Raw genomic sequence first — 9,113 nt, 5'->3', positions numbered from 1 at the left:
CACAAACCATTTTGCTGACTTAAACACAGCTCTAGGTTTGTTTTTACCAGGCGACGATCATCCCGAGGAGTCCTGAGGCGTTGATGTTACTCTCCAGAAGTCATCTAGTCGCCACAGGCACCACACATTCATCTGTCTGCCTCAAAGCTGACGCTCGCAAAATTAGAGCAAAATTGCCTGTGCCTAACTGCAAAACGTACGCCTCATCACTGCCTCAACGTGAGACGAAAAAACATTCACACCGTTTCACAAACTGCATTTGACTTTATTAATTCAGTAACTTGGATGCACGGAGGTGGAGTGGTTAGCCATTCGATTCCACCCTGTGTGGAGTTTGCATGTATGGGTTTTCTCCGGGTACTCCGGTTTCCTTCCACATTCTTAAAACATGCTAAGCTAATTGGCGACTCCAAATTATCCATAGGTATGAATGTGAGTGTGAATGGTTGTTTGTCTATATGTGCCCTGTGATTGGCTGGAAACCAGTCCAGGGTGCTTCATACAAATCTAAGCCTTTGCAGAATTTATTTTGTACAAATGAGTTCCTATGAGGTCGGCATGTCGGTTGGGTGGTTAACGCGCAGACCTCACAGCTAGGAGACCAGGGTTCGATTCCACCCTCGGGCATCTCTGTGTGAAGTTTGCATGTTCTCCCCGTGCATGCGTGGGTTTTCTCCGGGTACTCCGGTTTCCTACCACATTCCAAAAACATGCTAAGATAATTGGTGACTCCAAATGATCCATAGGTATGAATGTGAGTGTGAATGGTTGTTTGTCTTTATGTGCCCTGTGATTGGCTGGAAACCAGTCCAGGGTGTACCCCGCCTCTCGCTCGAAGACAGCTGCGATAGGCTCGAAAGTGTCAATAAAAATGCAAAGGATAAAGGTTTAAACCACCGTGTTTTAAAATCTTGGAGAGCTGCCATTTTTACGAGTACGGTATAGCAATGCATATCACATTACATAACACACACTTTTAATGGCATACATCGTTAACGCTTCTCATCATGGAGTTACACAGTTTTATTTTTAGATAACCTCTCATTGGAAGATGAAAAAAAAAAAAAGTTCCTTACTCTTTATTGCATGTCTGTCCATTCTGGCAAAGGAATCCCGTCAGTTTTTAATGAGTGCCTTGGGACTGAGGATGCTGGCTCTTCTACTGATTAGAACGGCCTCAGAAGCAAAGTCAAGGACTTGATTGAGAAGGTGTTGCTGACCCAGTTCCAGGACACCAGTCTTGTCTAGTTTTTCACACGCTGTCACTGTTCAAGTCAAATAAAGGCTGTGCACCTGTTTACCATCTCCCTCATTTTTAAAGGGGACCTATTGTGCTATTTTTCCACACTTTGTATTGAGTTGTGGACTCCTATAGAGCAGCTACACACAATAACCAGCATAGAAAACTTTTTAGAGTTTGCAGAATCTGCGCCTATTCCCACCTCCGGGCATGTCTACTTCTCTGTGATTGGTCACATACCCAAAGCGCTTCCTAATAATTATGAACCATATAAGGAAGTCCGCTCCTCTATGACATCACAAAGCGTCAGTTTTACCACGCCCTTTGAAACCAAGCATTTTGAGCCATCCCAAACTTCTTTTGGGGCTTACTTCCTAATGAGCAAACCTCATTATCTGAAATTTTGGCATCGTTTAAAATGAGAATACAACATTTTAACTACATTTATAGGTCATTTTGTGGATTAGATTCCACTGCAGAACGGTCCGCTTCTCTCTTCAATTGCTATTGTTTACTCACGGTACAAACAGGTTTAAGTCCTAAATACACTTCACACGCTGATAGGAAGCAAGACTGTTATTTGTTATTCATTTTTAATTCAACCCCGCCACTCTAGTAAGGACAAGGGCCTAGAAAATTAAGGAATGAATGTTTCATTCAGGGCTGCACGGTGGTCGTGTGGTTAGCGTGCAGACCTCACAGCTAGGAGACCCGTGTTCAATTCCACCCTCCGCCATCTCTCTGTGTGGAGTTTGCATGTTCTCCCCGTGCACGCGTGGGTTTTCTCCGGTTTCCTCCCACATTCCAAAAACATGCTAGGTTAATTAGCGACTCCAAATTGTCCATAGGTATGAATGTGAGTGTGAATGGTTGTTTGTCTGTATGTGCCCTGTGATTGGCTGGAAACCAGTCCAGGGTGTAATCCACCTCTCGCCCGAAGACAGCTGGGATAGGCTCCAGCATGCCCGCGAACCTCGTGGGCATAAGCGGTACAGAAAATGGATGTTTCGTAGAAATAGTACTAATAGTACACTTTAAGAAATGCTCCAAACCTTTGACAGACGGATTGCATGTGATAATAAATAACACGACCCTCGTGAGGATAAGCGGTAGAAAATGAATGAATGAATGAATGTTTCATTCAGGCTGCACAGGGAGAACATGCAAACTCCACACAGAGATGACCAAGGGTGGAATTGAACTCGGGTCTCCAAGCTGTGAGGCCTGCGTGCTCACCACTCATCCACCATGCAGCCACTTTTTTTATTACAAACTATTATTTTGCAGTATAGTCTGCCTGGATTTCGTTGTGATTGGCTGGCGACCAGTCCAGGGTGTACCCTGTCTCTCGCCCGAAGACAGCTGGGATAGGCTCCAGCACCCAACACAAGCAGTAGAAAATGAATGAATGAATGAATGTTTCATTCAGGCTGCACGGGGAGAACAGGCAAACTCCACACAGAGATGGCCGAGGGTGGAATTGAACTCGGGTCTCCTAGCTGTGAGACCTGCGTGCTAACCACTCACCCACCATGCAGCCACTTTTTTTTTTTTATTACAAATTATTATTTTGCAGTATAGTCTGCCTGGATTTCGTTGGTGTAGTTTGAGACAGAAGTTCACATAATCTGCCCAATTCTTCACAATCAAATAATCAAGGAATTGATTATTTTGTCCATTATTTTGCCAATGCATGCTTCCATGTCAACATGCATATATTGTAGCAGCTCTTTAATAATGATACAATCCCGAAAGGCAGTCAGAAAGGCAAACACATTTAGTGAGCATCAAATTGTTCCACCCCTCTTCACGTATGATACTTGTGCCCTTGGTTACCTAGTAACTCTCCTCGCTGGCTCCAATTGGCGCTCCGGAGAAAGCAGCGGGATTGCGCTGCACGTTCTCGCTCAGCCTGTCGAGTTGAGGCAAGAGAGCATCCAGAGGCAGGCGGACTGAGAGGGGCAGCGTTCCCGCTGGAAACAACTCGCACTGGAGACATTTTTTTTTTTTTTTAAATGACAGCGAGGAGAACGGAATGAGCCTTTACGCACTGGAGGCATATCCTTAAAATAATTACGCGGTTTTTTTTGGATTTGGAGTACACCACCATCCGTTTTTAAATGAATATATTTCTTTATTTTTAAGAAAAACACGGCATGGGGACATTTATATGTGGATTGTGCAGGTGAGTCATTGTATGATATTTAATAACATGCAACGTGCGCTTTTTTTATTTGTGTAAAAAGTGATATTTTAGCAATGAGGCAGGCGCTGTGTATCCTACTTCCTAGTCCTATTTTTGGGTTTTGTCACTTGAACGCGCTGCCCCATCATATGCGGGGTTGTGCAAAAAAAAAAAAGAACTGCATATGCGGTCTTTTTTGGTCACTCTGACGCAGATACGACCCCAAAGTGTGCTTCGTGTTAATTATCCCCCTTTGCGAACACTTGTTACTTCCATGAAGACACAATGTGTGATGGAAGAAGAACTAAAAATGACTGCACCACATGGAATAAGCAAAGTTCATCATTTTTTTGAGTGTATTTTTGTATCAATCAGCTTTCTCATATCTTATTTTATTGAGGCATAAATAGCCAGCTTGGTTGAAATATCTATTTAACATGCATATGGGATCTGATCATTTAGAGATTATCTGCACGTGTAAGCAGAATGAGCCGGAATTAATATGTTTCATTACTGAGAGGGAATTGAGGTATTATTTCCATGCTCATCACTGAAATCCTTTGATAGATGGATCTTGTGTTGCCTTTTTTTTTTTTTTTTATTCACGCCATTAATTCTTGCAAAAGCAGGCACACTTTTTGCGGTACTTTAAGTTGCACAACAGGGTGTTGTTGCTTAGAATAGTCCCCCGATAGAGCTGGATGCAAGTTTAAAGGCGGTGTGATGCTGCAGGCTGCATATGCCTGTCTACTTTCTTACTCGTTGAAATGCCTGGACACAACTAGAGTGGAGATGAGCAGTGTCAGTGGGAGCTGTGGCACACACACACACACACACACACACACACACATATAAATGTAGCTGTGAGGAATGAATTCCAAACTGGAAAAGAAGGAGTGAAAATGTCAAATGGTCTTTGTCATAGTGATTTAGTCCAATGAACAAATGTGTCCCCACAACAGAAGCAAGAGGCCTAGCCTACTTCAATGGTATTCACAACACTTAACCGGTTACAATATCATAGGGAAATATTATTTATGAATAACTAGTGCACACTAATTGCTTTAAGATGCGTTGGATCAATAGTCAATGGTTGTTTTTGTCTATGCAGGAAGCTATAAAACATGTCTTGAGGTTGATGTTGACTGTTAAAAGATGCATACTAATATTCATTCATTCATTTTCTACTGCTTATACTCACGAGTGTTGCCAGCCAATCACAGGGCAAACAACCATTCACACTCGCATTCATACCTATGGACAATTTGGAGTCGCTAATTAACCTAGCATGTTTTTGAGTACCCGGAAAAAACCTACGCATCCACAGGGAGAACATGCAAACTCCACACAGAGATAGTTGAGGGTGGAATTGAACTTGGGTCTCCTAGCTGTGTGGCCTGCACGCTAACCACTCGCTTACCGTGCAGCCCTATACTAGTATTCTTAGTTCATTCATTCATTCATTCATTTTCTACCGCTTATTCTCACGAGGGTCGCCAGCCAATCACAGGGCAAACAACCATTCACACTCGCATTCATACCTATGGACAATTTGGAGTGGCTAATTAACCTAGCATGTTTTTGAGTACCCGGAAAAAACCTACGCATGCACAGGGAGAACATGCAAACTCACAGAGATAGTTGAGGGTGGAATTGAACTTGGGTCTCCTAGCTGTGTGGCCTGCACACTAACCACTCGAACACCGTGCAGCCCTATACTAATATTCTTAGTTGTGAAATAAATTATTCAGTGCATTAAAGGTATGCATTCTTGCAAGTCAATTACCATTACCATATTTTTGGCTACATGCTTTGTTAGCATCGATTTATTGAAGTTCATTTATGTATTTATTTGAATTTCTGCAAAATAGGATTTCTTATTTTACATCAAAATAGAATATTTTCGTATTTAGAGCATAGAAAACCTATTTACGGCCTTATAAATGTAAATTTTTAACATGATTAGAGCCCTCTACAATTGAAGTAACACCCCTATAGTCACATTTTTGTGATGCTGGGGGTTCAGAGTGGTGTGATATTTTAATGAGGGATTATTATGCCAATCAAGTCAGGTATGTGTGTGTATGTCACCCAACATTACAGTAATATTACTAACACATCTGATCAGTATAGGGTACTACATATCATTCACAGTGCCTTTGAATGCGTCGTTTTAATGCCTTATGTTTATATTTGAGTTTATTTAGCAATGTTTATGCTAAAAGAGCATGCTGTCGTAATTCATTTAGTGAATTTCAAACCATAAGTATTTCCCAGTTGTATGACTTTTGCCAGACTCGTCTGAAGGTTTATTAGGGCTTGATTTAAGCGAGAACCAAATGGCGTTCATTTACATTGCCTGGATGGTTTCAATATCAGGGATATTCGGCTCCCTCTAAATTCTCTCTTTTGTCCTTCAGCGCTATAGTCCGAAATGCCATTTTTTACATCCCCCATTTTCCACCTAGCTTCTTTATTCATTCAAGTCAGTCAAAATCATAGCGGCTTCATTTACTACAAACGTTGAGCTCTCTGTTAAGGCTGCTGTCAAATAATTGCCAGGAACACTGCCCGCCCATTGTGTTCATTTCCCAGACAGATTGGTCTCCAGATGGACTGGAGGGGCTGGGCCATTGAGAAGTGGTCAACATGTGATCGCTGACAGGGCTCTTGAGCACTCGAATACGTTTCATGATGGAGTTGAAAGTCCTGAACTTGTTTATGAGAGTCTCTAACAGAAAAAGGCCCATTGAACCTAAGTCCTCCTGGAAAGGTCTATATCTTTACCTGAGTGATCCGTCTTGGTCTGATGTGACATGGCTCAGCCGCTATCGGTCTGTGGCCTCTTGCGCTTCATCACACGGTTTAAGTTTCAATGTTATTGCTCACGAATGCAGGTGTCTGGTAATGGTAATGGTTTTATTTCATTTGAACATGCATCAGATTACAATTGAATGCATCACATAATCAGTTCACAGTTCCACATGACCAAAAGGAGTAGAAAGAAGCAAAACTTATTAAATCCTACCCCTCCATCTGGTACTTTTACAATCAGTAACTGTTACATTTGTTCACTTCCTGCTTTCAATAACACAGTTAAATGTGATATGACCATACAATGACATAATGTGTACCATAGTAACTGTCAATATAGTGATATATATATATATAGGACATCATGACTGGTTCAAGACTAGACTAGACCAAGACATTAGACCTTGTTGTTTGAACAACAGGCTTATGTCAGAGGGTCACAATAATCCCAAATAAAAATTCACACTCAACTCTGAACCCAATCGTCACTTTCTGCCCCCCCACCACCAGAAGACGTTTACAAGCGGTTATGGTTTACACGTTTATGGTTTATTTACTCTTATTATGTTTACTTCACTGGGTAATACTAGTGTAAATCTAATTAGGGGGGTGTTATTTCATATCTGCAGGACTCTAATAATGTTAAAAAATATAATTGGAAGGTTGTAAACAGGTTTTGTATGCTCCAACTGTGAGGATATTCTGTTTAGAAAAATTTTACAATCAGTAACTTTTACATTTGTTCACTTCCTGCTTTCCTAATATAATTTTTATTATTTTTTTCAATTTTATTAATTTTTATTTTCTATTTCTTACATTGTTTAAATTTTTATTTTTTTTATTTTATTTTTTATTTTACTTTCTTATTTTATTATGCCGAAGTACGAGGTGATATGACCATACAATGACATAATGGGTACCATAGTAACTGTAAATATAGTGATATATATAGCATACATATTGACTGGTTCAAGACTCTTCATCCTGGAAAGGGTGATTGTTTGCAAAGCGTGTTTATACATTAGTGAGTTGCTGCAAGTGAGACCGAGAGAACCTGTGCAAGGTTGTGTTATCAAATATTCTTTATTCCATTTGATGTGTTGTCTTGAAAATGCAGCAGGCGGAAATGAGTAATTTCCCAAATGCATATCTCTGACTTGAAGTATGTCCAACCAGTGTTTGTATTACACCTATGCAATACAAATTGTTTATGTCTTTTCTCTACTTACATACATTACATGTGCCTAAAAGAGTATGAGGAAGTGGTGCATAACATTCCAATATATTAAAAAAGTGGTACAGTATTATTTTTTTCAAAATTGGAACAGATCTTTCAGGTGTAATGAACGTTGTTGGTGGTCATTCATTAATGACAAGAAAAACAAACACTTTCTTGTACTAACAAAATTATTCTGGCAAAAAGAGCGCGCAACATAACATATTTAACATTTTTACATTGTTCATGTCCCAAAACATCTCCCTAGACTAACAAGTTTCCTTGCCAAAGACCAGTGTCTGCTTAGTAAACAACATACTTTTGGACATCACAATTCTAACTACAAAGCAGATGTCACACAGTATGTTGGCCCTCACTGTCTGCCAGGAGTTATCATTCTAGATATATTTATGAATCTGACAATTTACATTAATAACAAGAAGTGCAGTACGTCTAAGACAGGAGATGGGATGTTGTATGATATGCACTGGCAAGCGCAGAGCTATTTTTGATTGTTTTCTTCCTTTTTTCAGTATTTAAAAAATGCATGGAGAGATGCGGCAAGACGTGGTTCTGAGAGACAAACATGACAGGCAGCAGAAGAAAAGCCCTTACCTAAATTTAGACTGGCACGACACGTGGGTTATAGTCAGCTGATTCCCTGATATTGGTTTAATGGCTGAATATGTAGTGCAGAGTCCTTGCTAAACCTTTTGGGGCGAACCATCTCTAGATAGAAAGAGTTGTCCACTATGACCTTGAGATTTGCAGATTCAGTTGGTGTTTTTGTGGTTGAAGTGGACTAGTTGTCTCTTGGGTGTGTGTGTGTGTGTGTCCTGGTTAAAGACTGGTTAAAAATTCAGACATTTGATGACTTTTTTTTGGATACTGCTCCAGCTGGTGCAACTGTGCTAAACTACATTGGTAACCCATGCTGGGGTTCTCAATTTTCATTCGGGTTGCACTCCCGGTTCTGTATTTCTAGGTGCTACAAAGGTGGAAGTCATAGACCAGGGGTGCTCACACTTTTTCAGCATGCGAGCTACTTTTAAAATGACCGAGTCAATATGATCTACCCAATACAAAAATGCAAAACATCTATTTATTTTCAAATGTATTGAGGATTATTTGTACGTACAATGTATGTTGATGTACCTTACATAACCAAATGAGCCAATATTGCAAAACACACATAATTAACTATTAACATTTTTTGTAATTACCTGAGTTTACTTTGATGACTTGCACTGAATTGAACCAGCCAGGGATGCATAGTCCGGACAGTAGCTGCTGATAGCCAGCCTCAAGCACACTTCCAAATGTTTATCAGTGGATAATATCCGTATCACAATATCCGTATAATATTCCATATCCGTATGGAAGTGATATGTTTTTTGCCTTTTTACTTGGTCCAGTTTTGCCTTTTTACTTGGTCCAGCTCCTTCACTCATTTTAGTGACCATAAACTTTAGCGAGGGCTTTAAAATCTCGCAAGTCGCCGACTAGCTTAGCACTTTGCATCGTTGTTTACGCATGAGCGGTGACCCAAAGGTCAAAATTCAGTTGTCATCTGACTGGTTGTCCTGTATGTCAATCAAGTAACGGGGGTGGATGATAGGCTGACATTGTAAGTTCTGCTGCACTTAGAGACGTTGTTT

General features: G+C 40.5%; 1 protein-coding gene across 2 annotated transcripts in view; it reads left to right on the top strand.

The window, feature by feature from the left end:
* The first annotated feature begins 3,164 nt into the window (after window positions 1-3,164).
* The window catches only part of nlgn3a (neuroligin 3a), a 218,739-nt gene continuing 212,790 nt past the window's right edge, over window positions 3,165-9,113 (top strand). For both annotated transcript variants that reach the window (XM_058063836.1, XM_058063837.1), the window contains exon 1: window positions 3,165-3,425. The gene's annotated coding sequence lies outside the window, so the exon portion shown is untranslated. The remainder of the gene's footprint in view (window positions 3,426-9,113) is intronic.

This window comes from Doryrhamphus excisus, chromosome 23 (genome assembly GCF_030265055.1).
Source record: "Doryrhamphus excisus isolate RoL2022-K1 chromosome 23, RoL_Dexc_1.0, whole genome shotgun sequence".
Lineage (NCBI taxonomy): Eukaryota > Metazoa > Chordata > Actinopteri > Syngnathiformes > Syngnathidae > Doryrhamphus > Doryrhamphus excisus.
Note: the sequence above shows the minus strand (reverse complement) of the source record. Positions and strands in the feature narration are given on the sequence as shown.